We start from the raw sequence: 16,576 nt of genomic DNA, 5'->3' as shown, positions 1-16,576 counted from the left end.
CAAACCATCACTGATGGTGGAAACTTTACACTAGACTTCAGGCAACGTGGATCCTGTGCCTCTCCTGTCTTCCTCCAGACTCTGGGACCTCGATTTCCAAAGGAAATGCAAAATTTGCATGGTTGGGTGATGGTTTGGGGTGCCATGTCATCTGCTGGTGTCGGTCCACTCTGTTTCCTGAGATCCAGGGTCAACGCAGCCATCTACCAGCAAGTTTTAGAGCACTTCATGCTTCCTGCTGCTGACCTGCTCTATGGAGATGGAGATTTCAAGTTCCAAAAGGACTTGGCGCCTGCACACAGCGCAAAATCTACCCGTGCCTGGTTTACGGACCATGGTATTTCTGTTCTAAATTGGCCCGCCAACTCCCCTGACCTTAGCCCCATAGAAAATCTGTGGGGTATTGTGAAAATGAAGATGCAGAATGCCAGACCCAAAAACGCAGAAGAGTTGAAGGCCACTATCAGAGCAACCTGGGCTCTCATAACACCTGAGCAGTGCCAGAAACTCATCGACTCCATGCCACGCCGCATTAACGCAGTAATTGAGGCAAAAGGAGCTCCAACCAAGTATTGAGTATTGTACATGCTCATATTTTTCATTTTCATACTTTTCAGTTGGCCAACATTTCTAAAAATCCCTTTTTTGTATTAGCCTTAAGTAATATTCTAATTTTGTGACACACGGAATTTTGGATTTTCATTTGTTGCCACTTCAAATCATCAAAATTAAATGAAATAAACATTTGAATGCATCAGTCTGTATGCAATGAATAAATATAATGTACAAGTTACACCTTTTGAATGCAATTACTGAAATAAATCAAGTTTTTCAAAATATTCTAATTTACTGGCTTTTACCTGTGTGTGTGTGTGTGTGTGTGTATATATATATATATTTTTTTTTTTTAATTAATTTTTGTTTTGTTTAACTCTACGCTGTTTGCCACCACATAGATCATGGCATCGACACACCACCGTTCTCATTTGCGCTCTATTGCAGCGGCCATGCGGGAACTATGTATGCAGAGTACTCCATGTTCTCCAGATTATCAGTTTCTGTTACACCCATTAAATGATACATCGAAGCAACAGAATGTAACTTAAAGCTTTTTAAAAATCGGATTAAATAATTGTTGTTGTGGCTGGGTTTTTACTCAGTCCAGTTAACACACATTACGCTCTCAGAAAGGTTTGGAATATTTGACAAGTCACATGTTCCACAGGACGTTACATCGTTCACATCCTCTGCAGGCCATGGGAAGGCCAACAGTTTTAATTAGTTTTCGGTATACAGTAAGAGATGATATTCCAACCTTGACTTGAAGGGTTGAACTCTCAGCGCTGTTGCGTTTTTATTTGTTGCTGTTATTTGTTTATTTCTAAAATAACATTTTCAGTCACTGCAAAGTTCTCATTGCCATCAAGCAACTTGTATACATGCTATAAGTCCATACTAAAAACTAAGTCCTGTTACATTCAGTCGTGTTGCTCAAACTAGTCCTCTTCACCAAAGAAAAACTTGTCACAAAAATGAAAAAAAATATGAGTATGTTCAGTATATTATCAGATTTAGAGTTGAAAAAAGACAACAATGTATGTTTATTTTGATAAAGTTCCAACAAGCAAATGGCACAGATTCTGTGTAATGGCCTTTAACTCATCCATGTCCAGTGATTCCATTGTGTTGAGTGTCCTGTGATCACCAAAGAAACACCGTCAGCTGGTAAACCAGAGGTTTGCTGCAGCAAGGACACAAAGACATGCATTCAGGTAAAACCAAGCATTAAATCAGGTCACAGTATGGAACGTTTTTCCATCACAATATTGTATCCTGCACCACAAAACATTGTATGTTCTCTCCTTTAGAAAACATTTCCTCGGGCTCCAATGTTTGGGTGCGCATTGTTGTCTTCATTGTTATGCTCATTATTTTTGCCATTCTCTTGGCTTTAGTTGTTGTGTTGTTCTGCGTACAGCTTGGAAGTGACTTCCAGTTAACATGAAGTAACGAGCCACCTTTCCCTGGTGTCATCGCTTGGACGGCGCAGTGTTGTTTGTTTTTTGTTGTTGTTCGAATGAAATGTCTGCGGTGAACACAATGCGGAGAACTAAGCTAGCTTTGGTGTTTTTCAACCATTTTATCTTAAAGGACAACGTGAGGGAAATGGAAGGTGCACAAAACTGACAATAGTCAGTGTACAGCTTGTAAAGCAGCATAGATTTACTGTCCTCTGGAAATGACTCAACACACACTCAGCCATTATTGTTGAAATAGCTGGCAACAGAAGTGCAGTACATACACCTCATAGTAGACATCATTCCCTTAATCCTCTTGGGTATGGAATTCACCACAGCTGCACTGGTTCTTACCCGAATCTTCTTCCACTTCTTAATGATGATACATCAAAGGCGGATGTTAGACACTTTGTTCTCCTCCACCTCCCTAACTTGCTTGACGATGCTCCACAGGTGTTCAATTGGGTTGAGGTTTGGAAGAGAGAGACTTGACCCCTTTATCACCTTCACTTTCCTCAGCAAGGAGCTTGCCATCTTGGATGTGTGTTTGGGCTTGTTGGAACTAGGGTGACCATTTCCATGACACCAAAAAGGAGGACATTATGCGCCATATCAATAAATTACTATGGTGTACATAGGACTCTGGTATACTCTTATTTATAGTACAATTTTGAGTGGTTTAAAGATGATGTTTGTGTGGCTGAATAGGAAAAGATATTAAAGTCAAGTGTTTGTTAACAGTATTTGTATTTATTCAATACATTGTGGTGTTCCAAAAGTGACCACTGAGATGAATCTTTTCAAGTGCAGAGTGCCACAAAGCATAACATGTGTGGACTTAAATGTAGTTAACATATATAATTTTAAAAAAATGCCACAAAAATTTTTCCACATCAACATCAAGGCTGCTTGCTGCATATCTGGTTGCGTTATGCAGAATATGGGCCAAACAGTTTGCAGGGAGCACATCTTTTTGGCTCAGTTTCAACTTCTGATACACACTGTTATGTTTGCCACAATTGACACTGGCATTGTCTGTTGCATATGCAGACATGTTTTTCACCTCTAAGCCAGACATCTAAAGTTTTGCCAGCAGCTGGTTTGTTATGGCTTCTGACGTTTCGTTGCTGTCACTATAAAAATCCAACAGGACATGTTGGATGCCTTCATCAAAGTGAAAATACCTTACCACAATGGGAAAACACTTGTTTGTTCCTTTATTTGAGGCGTCGGTTGCCACGGAAAAGGGTAGGTTGTTTTCTTTTATGTAGTCGGTATGTTCCTGTACCGAATAGTGAGCGATGACGTTCTCGCACAATGCCTTGGCTTTTGTTCGGCCACAGGCCATCCCTTTAGCTGTGGGATAGTCACTGAAAATCTCCCGGTCCACTTTCATGCCGCAGTCTAAACTTCTGTAGGACTGGTGATGCTTTACAGCAGTGGTTCTCAACCTTTTTTCAGTGATGTACCCCCTGTGAACATTTTTTTGATTCAAGTACCCTCTAATCAGAGCAAAGCATTTTTGGTTGAAAAAAAGAGATAAAGAAGTAAAATATAGCACTATGTCATCAGTTTCTGATTTATTAAATTGTATAACAGTGCAAAATATTGCTCATTTGTAGTGGTCTTTCTTGAACTATTTGGAAAAAAATATATAAAATAACTAAAAACTTGTTGAAAAATAAACAAGTGATTCAATTATAAATAAAGATTTCTACACATAGAAGTAATCATCAACTTAAAGTGCCCTCTTTGGGGATTGTAATAGAGATCCATCTGGATTTAGGAACTTAATTCTAAACATTTCTTCACAAAAAAAGAAATCTTTAACATCAATATTTATGGAACATGTCTACAAAAAATGTAGCTGTCAACACTGAATATTGCATTGTTGCATTTCTTTTCACAGTTCTTTTTGACATACATTTTAGTGAGGGTCAAACCATCATGGCATGGGGGAAACTGGGTTTATGGTAATGAATGGAATAGCCGACTTGATTTGATGTTCAGTTTATGAACTTACATTACATTACATATCCCCAGGGTACCATTTGAGAACCACTGCTTTACAGCATGGTACATCTTGCACAGCTCGCAGCGGTTATCTTGTCATCCAGGGTCGACGAAACTTCACGAAAAAATGTCCTCATTGAAGAGGTGCCGCACGTTTATTACTTTTATGTTTATCCGTACCCGTATGCCGTTCAATTGCAGCTTTCCCCTGACTACTTACGTCGACATCACATCGACAAAGTGTGCAGAAGCCATGGAATGAGTCTCGACTGCTTTTCGTTATAAATTTGTGCTCTTTTGTCCATTCAGAATTACACGAGGTCTTGCGTTTTGGCATGATGCTAACTTTCTGTCAATGTCATGCCGCAGCAGCACATGAATCCTTGTTTACTTTTTTAACCAATGATAAGCAGATTTGTATCCGACACCGCTCTTAGCCAATCATTTGATACGTTACTGCGTTGGGGGCATTTTTTACGGTCTTTGATTGGCTATCGCGCTGCAGCCCAGCAAAGATGAAAAAACTCTGCTCTTCAAGCCTAGTGCCTCAAAAAGGAGGACAAATACATGTCCGGCTTGATGCTGCGCCGGACGCCGGACAGGGCATAAAAAATCCGGACTGTCCGGCCTAGATCCGGACACCTGGTCACCTAGTGGGAACACTGCTCTGTGACCCAGTTTCCCAAGGGAGCAGATAATGCTCTGCTTCACATTACACATTGTAGTTAATATGTCTGTGAGTGAACCGCAGCTCCTCAATGCTGACAGCACTCATGCAGCTACAAACCATGACATTACCATACCATGTTAATCTATAGGTAGGACAGTTATCTTGCTACTCCTTTGTCTCTTGACTTTTGGTCATAGTCCTGGACTATACACATTTAGAAAGTCCATTACTGAGTAGAACCGGTACAGAGCCTCTATACAGAGTGAAGACAGAATGCTCCAAGGTCGGTCTCTGGCTTAATTAAAAGAAAACCAAGGTCTTTATTTAGTTTAACATCCCCCTGGTTCATCCACCTCTCAAGACAGTAGGAGGTAACGCTCTGGCAGGCGTCAGCGACTTCAATTATCTAGGTTCCTGGGTCAGAACAGGACATTAAGGTGAAGAATGTGCTGCCATGGAGAGCTCTGAATGGCATATCGAGTGAGTGGGAATCCAAACTCCTTTGATACTTCAAGATTAGCTTCTTCCAAGCAACTGTGAAGTCTTGTGATCCTCTTTGGCTGTGAAACCTGTACCCTGATGCCCACCCACCAGAAGTCTCTTGATAGATGGAACACCAGAATGCGGCATGTGGTCCTATTGAACATTAACAGAGCATATTACCAACAATAATCCCCATGAGGGCCTGCAAAGGCTATGTGACAGGGTGGCATCCAGGACGATGAAACTTGCCACAGACACCCAGAACTTCCTGCTTGTAAGCTAGTGCTCTGGGAGCCAACACACGGGAATCGACCAAGAGCACGTCCCATGCCAACATATGTGGACTTACTAAGGCAGGATGCAGGAGTGTGTGGGGTGTAGAGATTTACAGAACATACCCGGATGTGTGGGCAACAGCTCGGCGACCTGTTGGACGATGACGCATTGATTGAGTTGTGTTGCCAGCTATTAAAACAATAATTGCTTTCTGTTGTCTCATCTTTAGAATGTAGCAAATCTGCTACTATTAATAGTTATACAAGCTGTGCATTGAGTACTCTTAAGTATATCCGACTTTCATATCAATTGCGTTGTCTGTTGAAAAGAGATACTGCAATAAAAACATTGCTGAAATGTGAGTGGTATTCGAAGACTATAGTTTCACCATCCTGGTGCCGGACTAGCAAATTACAAAAGTTAAGATGCTAATACATCACTAGCCGCATAAAACTTCACTCCATTTACTTGCCAAGAGTCAAGTTTAAGGCTTATATTTTACATTGTATTTTTGTTAATTGACAAGTTGAGCTGGGCTCCAGCGACCCCAAAAAGGGACAAGCGGTAGAAAATGGAAGGTTGGATGGATAGTTGAGCAGTACACACTACTTTATTTTACTGTGTTCCATTACAGCGTGTTTATTAGGCAGTCAACTAGTTGTGTTTTTATTAATTGTGCCCTCTGCTGGTTGTTTCCAAAAAGTGAAATCTATTATGCCTCAAAGACAAACATAGTCCTGTTGATCCATCAAGTCTCTCAACAAAAGCAATCAAAAATCAATACATAGGATTTATAATGCCCATTTCCTTGGCCTGTTTCTTTCTCTAACAGCACACCATGAAGAGTTGGAATGGCGATGTAACTTTGTCGTTTTTATTGGCCTGAGAGTGATAGCGTCCCAAAGGGAGGAAAAAGAGAAAACAGCCTGATTGACTGAGCACAATTGTAATTATGTGCATGGAGGTAAAACACAGTCTTGCATTATCTGTTCCGTGTGTGATAGTTCTGCCTGACCGCTTTCGTTTTCAAACGTATCTGATGATGCAAAAGTAGGAGTGTTGGGCATAGTGGAGCTTTGATTAGAAATATTGTTTTGCTCATTATCACTTTTACAATGGTGGCTTTCAGTGTGTATGTGTGTGTTTGCGCGCGTGTGCGGCATTCTCAACCTGAGGCTGATGTTAAGTGTTTTCACACTGGGAAGCTTACAGTTTTAAAGATAGCTATCACGTCTTGACCATCAGACTGATACTAATACTTCCGCTCAGCCGCCTTGAGCACATCAGGGTGATGGACGACTAAAAGTGACCTCAAACTCTAAAAATCCTGCACTAAATGTAACATTTTCTGAAAACCAGTGAAATACAGTACATCCACATCAGTGTGGTAATCCAGCCGTGTTCTCAATGCATTTTAACTTTTCTAGCAGCCGCGTATTTGCGATGGCTGCTACAAAGTCCTTGACGGTTTAATCCATTTGGAAGCTTGAGAGTTTAAGTGCGATTACATTCCAGATTGTCTGAGAAGGCAAGGAAGAAAAAGACTGTACCTAGTATGTCAAGAAAAAATCATGAAGAAATACAGAAAACCCGACACAGTGGTACCTCACTTTAAGAGGGTTTTTAGATAAGAGCTATCTCTCGGTTAATTGTTAAGCAAAAATTTGAGCTACAAGCATCCCCGCCATTATTTGCTGTAGCAAATGTCACAGTGAACCCTGTAAGACCCAAGCAAAACATCTGGTTTTACTCGTTAGCATTAGATTAGAGCAGTGGTTCTTAACCTTGTTTGAGGTACCGAACTCCATTAGTTTCATATGCACATTCACCGAACCCTTCTTTAGTGAAAAATAAAATGTTTTTTTTCAAATTCAAGACAAAGTTATATGTTTTTGGTAACACTTTAGTATGAGGAACATATTCTAAGTAACAAAGACTTAATTTAGAGTTATTTGGTTATGGTTAAGGTTAGAGCAGTGGTTCTTAACCTGGGTTCGATCGAACCCCAGGGGTTCGGTGAGTCGGCCTCAGGGGTTCGGCGGAGGTCAAGACACACCCGACTCATCGTGTAAATACAAACTTCTCCTTATCGGCGTATTACGGATACGGCAACAGCTGACTGATTTGCAGGTGTGTAATTTGTTGTGAGTTTATGCACTGTGTTGGTTTTGTTGTTTGAACAAGGTGATGTTCATGCACGGATCATTTTATGCACCAGTAAAAAAAAACTTGGTAACACTTTAGTATGGTGAACATTCACCATTAATTAGTTGCTTATTTACATGCAAATTTGTAACATATTGGCTTTTAACTAGTCATTATTAAGTACTTATTAATGCCTTATTCAGCATTAGAGGGTTATAACCCTAACCCTCTAACCCTGACCCTAACCCTAACCAAATAACTCTAACTTAAGTCTTTGTTACTTAGAATATGTTCCCCATACTAAAGTGTTACCAAAAACATATAACTTTGTTTTGAATTTGAAAAAAATATACATTTTATTTTTTACTAAAGAAGGGTTCGGTGAATGCACATATGGTGTTCGGTACCTCCAGCAAGGTTAAGAACCACTGGGTTAGAGGGTTAGGGTTATAATAAGGCTAAGCCGAATAAGGCATTAATAAGTACTTAATAATGACTGGTTAAGAGACAATATGTTACTAATTTGCATGTTAATAAGCAACTAATTAATGGTGAGTATGTTCCCCATACTAAAATGTTACCATGTTTTTTTACTGGTGCACAAAAGTAACCGTGCATGAACATCACCTTGTTCAAACAACAAAACCAACACAGTGCATAAACTCACAACAAATTACACACCTGCAAATCAGTCTGACTTCTGCTGTTGCCGTATCCGTAATACGCCGATAGGGAGAAGTTTTTATTTACACGATGAGTCGGGTGTGTTTTGACCTCTGCCGAACCCCTGAGGCCGACTCACCGAACCCCTAGGGTTCGATCGAACCCAGGTTAAGAACCACTGGATTAGAGCTACAGTAGATATCAACATAACTTTGTTTTCCAACCACGTGAAGGAAAAAAGTGAGCGTGCGGAGATACAAGTGTTTGGAGTGAAGAACTTTGTCACAGAACCAATTAAGATCAGAAGTTGAGATACGACTATTAGAATTAAAAAGCAGTACAATATTTTTAAATGTCTGCATTTTCAGATGTGCTTGTAAAAGTAGTTACCCCTACTTTACCCAGTCATGCTGAATTGTTTTTCAAGAGGGGGGGGGAAAACATGCTACATTTGATCACATTCATAATTCATACGTCATCCCTCAAATGCGAGATAGTTTTGACTTTTTCTCTCACAGGGAAGTCTCAGGCCATTAAAAGCACACCGTGGCGGGCTTTAGGGAGCTGTGCTGTCACTTAAAAGATAAAATATTCTGCAAAAATAAAACATAAAAACCTCCCATCAGTAGCAAACTAGCATAGGTTGTTTTGTGTTATCGTGCTTTAGCGTCATTTCCTTTCCTTTGTTTACCAATTTTCTTTTTTTACAATGATCTCGACGCTTTCATTGGTGTGTTTGCTGGTGTTTTCGTGTAACTCTCATGTGACAAACTGCACTGCAGTCCCACTAGATGCTCTTTATGGAAATGTGTAAATATACTTAGCCCTGAAGGGGGTGGATGTGACTTTACAGAGCATTTCCAATAGCAGACTTCATAATTACTTTTCAAGTGGTGTTCTTTCATAAGTATAAATTCACTTGTGCAACCTTGGTGCCATCTCTCACCTGACACTTCATTAGGGACCTCTCTATAAATTGAATTAGATCCAAGAAAGGCTGTATCCAAAAATGTGCCTTTGCAAAAATATAAAAGAGAGCAGGTATCTGCCCAGGTTTGCATCACTTGCGGCATCAATGAACAAGCTGCTCGAAGGAAAATAAAGTTAAATTTTGATATGTTTTCGCAACCTTGCATTATAAGCACAACACATTACAACCCAATCTAATAAAATGTGACACTGCCAGTAGAATTGTCTGTGTAAAAATGTAAACATGATTGTACATTGATACTGTGTCTCACAAAAACTACATATTCGCATTCATGCAACCTTTTCAAGGGACAAAACTATACAATTAATTAAATTAATTAAAACTTGGATAATTTAGAGTAGTCAATGTACAGCTTGTAAAGCTGAAAATGACTCAAAACACAGACATTATTGTTGAAGTAGTCAGTCACTACAGGAATTTGCATATGTGCGGCATTGCACATTTTGGCTTATCAGCGTCATTTTTGGCAATTTAATTTGTGTCTAAGCACCACGCAAACACACACGTCAACTGTCCAATCCAGGGATGCCCAAAGTGGGGCCCGTCGTGTCATTTTGTTTGGCCCGCCAAAGTGTGGCCATCAAATGTAATACATATTCATAATGACCTCTTTCAAGCGCCACAATCATTGATGGCGTGTCCACAAGGCTACACTGTAAAAAAAATAAAAATAAAAAGCAGTATATTTTACTGTATAAAAAACATAATTGGTACCATTTTAAAAACAGGGGACGCTCTATGGAAAAGGATAATCTTGGTCGCCATGCTTCGCCTGCTTTCTATTATTAATACCTGAACGCTTAGAAATGTAGCATCCTCCATATGTCTAATCTGTCTGGGAAACATTTGAAAGAGGTCAGATGAAATAGGGAGAAGGAGCTGGTTACAGAACAACACCTGGGAATGGTGAAATTATGCAGACAATACCCTTGTTGAATGTTTAAGGTACAAAATGTACATAAAAGATGCAGAGGTACATGTTAACTGAATTAGGCACACTTCTTATATTTATGTATGTCAGCATGAGGCTAAATTCCTGCTGTTTGGCCCGCGGACCATCGACACATTTTCACTTTGGCTCTTGGAAGCCAAATGTTTGGGCACCACTGGTCTAGTCAAAACTAATGTTTGTTTCTAGTGTACAGCATGAACGTGTAACAATATGTCAACTCCTTATTGCTTAAATGGCACAATTGTTGTCCCCCCGTGAAGCTCAGAGCTACTTTTGGTTCCTGTCTACAGAACTAAGCCTTCTGGGTAATTGAATACGTAAACTGTGACTTTCCTAAATGACATGTATTTATATATGTATTTACACTTTATTTATCCAGATAAAGGTGTTTCTTTTTATAGTTATAATTATTACTATTATTAGTTGGAATTAAAACATTACAGTCATTTGACGATGCGCTCTGATTGTGTGCTTTTACTGCCATCTAGGGTCTACTTTTATGTCTGTGCGGTATAAAATGAGTAAAACAATTCAGTTTTGTTTTTTTACCCAATTTTTGTTGAAAGTCCTACTTTTTGAGGTTAAGTTTACAAGCGACACATAAACCATTGATAACAAATTCATAAAATCCCAAGTTTATTCAATGTTCAGTTCAGTTCAGTTTCAGTTTATTTCAAACATGCATACGATACAATGTAATGCATCACACAATTCCAGTTGTTTCATTACAGTATGTCCGAAAAGGAGTAAGAAGAAGCAGAGCTTATTTAATCCTACCCCTTTTCATATTATAGCAATTTAATCCAATTTTCTTGTTCTCTGTAACAGAACAGTGAACAATAAATAATATACCACAGTAAGCAAACAAATATTAAATACATAAATAAACTTTGTCTCAAATGTTAATTGGAAAAAGCTCACAACGCCTGAATTCTTGCCGCAACTTTCTGAACAAGCTGTTGTGAAATCAGGCATTTCAGGCCACAACGATCACAAAAAAAAGCCTGTGAAATCCTGGAGGGGCTGACGAGTAGAAAACACATGTGTGGCAAGATGACAGTACCTTGCCTGAGCAATGAGTAGCGTCGTGGTCGAGGGTTGCATTAGTGCTGCCGCCACTGAGGCAGCTGCGGTTCATTGAGAGAAAACTGACATTGCGACGCGTTTAATGATCCTCTTCCCAGGGTAACTGGTCCGCCAGGCATTTTTTCCAATCCGGACTCGAACCTATCTAACCTGCAAGCGAAAGGAAAGTGGAGGAACGCAACAATGTTGAATATCCACCAGCCCTCATGGAGGAGTGGAAGAGGATTAAGGCAATGCTAAGCAATGCACTCACACTCAATATTCATACTTTTGATAACTATTGGAATTGGGACACGATGGCTGTATATGTAACGGCCCGGGGGCACCCCAGTGCGCACTCAACTGGGCGCACCTCCAAGCGCGTTCCTGCGCACGCCACTCCGGCTGCAGCAGGCAGCTGCTTTCCATCAGCAATCTACACACCTGTCGCTGATGAGCTTCCGGGACTCCTTAAGCCAGTGCAAACCTGCGTTCCGGGCCAGAACGTAGCGACTTGTTCCCGTACACAGCATTCCTCCATTCCCGCATTACGAGCTGTGTGTCTCGTCTCCCTGTATTCCCTGTGGTTCCTTGGCTGCCCTTTGGATTTCGACCCCCCGCCTGAACACGGACATTGACGCCTCTCTCCCGCGCTTGACCTCACGCCTGCCCACAGACCTCCGAGCCTGCCTTACCCCCTCTTACTATACCATACCAACTTTATTTATAAAGCCCTTTAAAAACAACCACAGTTGAAGAACAAAGGGCTGTACACCACAAAGAAATACAGGCAAAGGACAGACTAAAAAATAACATTTAAAACAGAGGTAAAATACACATTGAAAAAGCAAATACAAATTATCTTAAGAACAATTTGTTAGATACAAAGCAGTTAAAAAGGTAAAAACAGTTTAAACCGTTTAATGTCTCATGCTGGGTTAAAAGCCAGTGAGTAAAATGGGTTTTAAGAAGGGTATTAAAAGTAGCCAAAGAAGGGGCCTGTGTCACATGGAGGGGCAGATCGTTCCAGAGTTTGGGGCCCGCTACAGAGAAGGATCTGTCCCTTCTAAGCCCCTCTTGGACTTCTGCACCTTGCTCAACACTTCCGGTAACACTCCTCAGTTAATTTCCACACACATACATAGTTTAGATGAATTACACGCCTCATTTCCATTGTAAATATATGATAAATATAGAGTTAAAACGACGTCCCTGCTGTCTGTGCCGTCTACTTCTCCTGTACACGTAACAATATGTTGATTTAATTCAGTGGTTCTCAAACTTTTTCTGTCAGGCCCCCCTTCAGATGAAAAAAAAAATTTGGGTCCCCTGACCCCACACACCAACAAAAGTCACAATAGTCACATAATTAGTCAAGTTTAGATTTATTGACAGAACATGAATGTGTATTTTCAAAAAGATAAAACATCTTTAAGTTGTCAGGCTTGGTAAAAAGGATAGGACTCAGATGCAGAGTAGGGAACTTTGACAGGCTTTTATTTTGACAGCTTCCTTTCACCTCCAAAGTCAAGGAATTACAATATCTATATTAATCAAAAAACTAATCGGCGAAAAAGGTTCCAAAAAATAGGAACAACCGAAAATCACTCCGAACGGAGGAAAACAAAAGCAAAGAAAAACTATAATTGGCGCTGTATATGCTATATAATGTATTAACAAAAAACGCTCCAACAGGAGGAAGAAAACAACAGCTATGAAAAAATCTACACTATCTAATCTAATAAAGTTTAACAAAAATTGTCACTCAAAAATTTGAGGAAAGAAAAACAAAATAACTGATAACTCACCACTTCGGCTGAATAAACTAAATAACAAAAAATCACTCTGCTGAGGAGGAAGAAAGGAAAACTCAAAATAGCAACGAAGGGATTCAGGATCAAGGAACATAAGCACGAGACGAGGCAAGGTAAGGCAAGGCATGGACATGGACATGTTTGCTAGAGAGCACGAATAAACGAGACAATCTGGCACAGAACAAAGGGAGGAGTGGGCTTATAAGACACATGAGGGTAATAGGGAACAGGTGGAAACAATCAGGGAACAGGGATGACGTCAGACTGATGACACAAAAGGAAAGGCAAGTGACCTGAAACGAGAGAAGAGTTACTTTTCAAACTAAAACATGCAAATCACAAGACAGAAAAAACCAAGACAAGACATCCCTCACCGCGGTGTGACATAAGTATTGAACTCACTTTATATGTGCAAAAAAATGAAAGAAAATGCAGTCATTTGGTAAAAAGATGAACAGTTCCCTTGCAAAAAAAAAAGTTTTATCACAGCGCTAGTGGCTGCAATGAGCCTGTTTTGCACTGCACATTTTTTTCAAAGTGGGTTTGCAGGCTTGATACTGCCACTCTTAAGTCATGCTCAACGTTGAGTTGAGATTAGAAATGAGGGTAGCTCGCTACTTTCTGATATTTGAGTCTTCTGCTTTCTAACTCGCGGTGGGCGAGCGGGACAACGCGATTTGTTCTTTACGTCGGCATAGAGATGGTGTTCCGCCGTAAGAGACATTATTTATTCCTCTTTATTTGATGCTTGTCTGGGTTTTTAAATGAAATGACATATGTATTTGTATACAACAACAACAACAAAATTGTTAAAAAACAACTTCTCCTCATGTGCGCCCCAGTCATGCCTCCGCGCCCCACCACTTTGAGAACCACTGATTTAATCTGAGCAGACAGCTGCTGCACACTGACTACTCTAAGTCGTTACAAAGTTGTTTTTATTTTTTAATTGTGCTAAGACGAGAAATATGTACACCTACATCTCAACTATAGTATGCACGATAAACATACTCGCACCAGTAACGCCCGTCGTAACCCGCCACGGCAACGCAACGCTTGTCGGTGTAACGCTGAGCTCCATTGGTCCACAGCGGCTGACCGCGCCCTCAACCCGGCCGAGCTACCTCGCCAACTATTAGCATCAAGTGTCAGGGAAGAGGCGGCCCCCCCGATGCCGATGCTGATGATGAGGATGAGGATGGGGAGGAGGATGCTGCGGAGGAGAGGAAGCATCTTTGTCTGCACGGAGAAGCTCGGGGCTTCCCTCGCTCTCGCCTTCCTCCACGCATAGAGCAGATAAGAAAATAACCTTATACCACTCTGAAGAGATATTTTTTTTTTTGGTAATGTCTGCCGCTTTTGTCTCATCTTGATACAGGATTTTTATTTATTTTTGTCCCTCCTCTTTTGTGCTCTTTCTGACCGGCCGGAATACAACAACAACAAAAAGCCCTGCGCTGCTGTGTCGGCTCGCTGGATGACGCTCAGGTAAATGACGCCGCGCACCTCCCACACTCAAGCCGCACAATGCGCCTCCTCAACCGCGGCTTTAAACGGCAAAAAAAAAAAAAAAACCTCCGGATATTCTATTCATAAATGTGTTTTTTTTTTAATCCAAAGTCACCAGTCCGGAGTTTTTGTTGTTACTGCGGTCTATTCCAATTCCACCAATTATTTGCACTTTTCCCTATATGACATGTCGCCTCGCTGGAGGAGAAGTGTTTAAAAAAATAAAAAAATAAAAAAATGTCCAGTTTGAACTATAAGGTTTTTCTTATCAGTGATACTGGAGAGTACGCCCCCGCTATACCCGCAAATAAATTAAGCACAAACACGGCTGAGGTCGCTTATTAATTGCATGCCGGGGGACATGCAGTCTGCACGGCGGTGCTGCTGGATGATGGTTGGCATCTAGGCTGCAGCCACCAGCAAGAACCTGGAGCCAAGCAAGCCCATTGTGTGATGATGATGATTACGTTACTGGCTTCATGTGGCCTAAAGGTGCAGGTGAAGGTGCTGCATGCACCCCCCCAACCCCCCCCAAAAAATGCTTCTGGTATTTGTTATGAAGAGAGACCACTTCCAAGATGTGTCCCACCTAGTTTTTTGGTTTTACTACTAGATTTAGGAAAACTTAAGCATGAACTGCTGCTGCCACTTAAAGAACACACATATTAGTTTTTATTGAAAAGAAAAAAAACAAAACACTGAGGTGTCAATCTGATGAAGGATGATGATTTGCTTGTTCTGTTAGGTGCTTGTTGACTCACCGGCCGCCTTATCAGCGCGGTGCAGGTTATTGTAAATTCAAAGATAATGGGCCTGTCAGAGACGTATTACCGTATTGATCCCAATATGCTGGGGTGTTGCAGGGGGGCACTGCACTTTCGGGGGAGGCCAAGGTTGAGTTTCGAGGGACGTTTTGGCTTTGTTTCGCTCGCCATGCATCGGCAGCTTTTGTGAATCACGTATATTGGATACGGGAAGTCCACACATTGCTGTGTGTGATACGGAAAAGGGTTAAGGTTTAGTCAGCTGTACTTCTTCCTACTTCCTATCAGACATGTTGAAATATGTGTCCAAATATGTTTGAAATTACCCTAAATCAAACCAATATAAGATACCCTTGGTGTTGGCACCATTTTAACATGTAGCATGCCTTTAAAAAACCTGAAAACTTTTAGATTAAAAATATTGTACAAAACAATACAATATAATGTTCAACAAGGGGCAGTACGGTGGAAGAGGGGTTAGTGCATCTGCCTCACAATACGAAGGTCCTGAGTAGTCTGGGGTTCAATCCCGGGCTCTGGATCTTTCTGTGTGGAGTTTGCATGTCCTCCCCGTGACTGCGTGGGTTCCCTCCGGGTACTCCGGCTTCCTCCCACCTCCAAAGACATGCACCTGGGGATAGGTTGATTGGCAACACTATATTGGCCCTAGTGTGTGGATGTGAGTGTGAATGTTGTCTGTCTATCTGTGTTGGCCCTGCGATGAGGTGGCGAATTGTCCAGGGTGTACCCCGCCTTCCGCCCGATTGTAGCTGAGATAGGCTCCAGCGACCCCAAAGGGAATAAGCGGTAGAAAATGGATGGATGGATAATGTTCAACAAGTACAGTAGTTTTATGAAGTAATGTAATAATATTCTACAGCTTTGACCTTGGAGATCTCCCTCCAGCTGCTTCACCATCAAACACACTGTCAGCAGCTTTTCCATATTTTCATGGATAAATGTTTGTCATTTAGATATTATTTTAACATTCTTGGCTGGCGTTACACTCCTTCTGCTTCAGTATGGTGCAGAATCTCAGAGATACGCTTGAATTGCTTCGCCAGGTTATTAATTTTATTTTTTTTGTTTTAATTCAATGGATATTATCCACTTCTTTTCCTCAGCACTGTCCTTCACACTCACTTTCTTTTGTCCCATGCTTGGAAAACAAAGTGAGTAAGATCGAATGTTTTAGGCAGATCTTACGGGGCTC

The 16,576-nt window shown here is 40.9% G+C and overlaps 1 protein-coding gene across 1 annotated transcript in view; it reads left to right on the top strand.

The window, feature by feature from the left end:
* LOC133607627 (neurexin-2-like) overlaps positions 1-16,576 on the top strand; it is a 416,009-nt gene that overhangs the window by 17,587 nt on the left and 381,846 nt on the right. Inside the window, exon 3 of the mRNA XM_061962447.1 lies at positions 14,182-14,578. The gene's annotated coding sequence lies outside the window, so the exon portion shown is untranslated. The remainder of the gene's footprint in view (positions 1-14,181; positions 14,579-16,576) is intronic.

This window comes from Nerophis lumbriciformis, linkage group LG09, assembly GCF_033978685.3.
Source record: "Nerophis lumbriciformis linkage group LG09, RoL_Nlum_v2.1, whole genome shotgun sequence".
In the NCBI taxonomy this organism is placed as follows: domain Eukaryota; kingdom Metazoa; phylum Chordata; class Actinopteri; order Syngnathiformes; family Syngnathidae; genus Nerophis; species Nerophis lumbriciformis.
The sequence above is the reverse complement of the archived record's forward strand: the minus strand, read 5'-3'. Positions and strand labels throughout refer to the sequence as shown.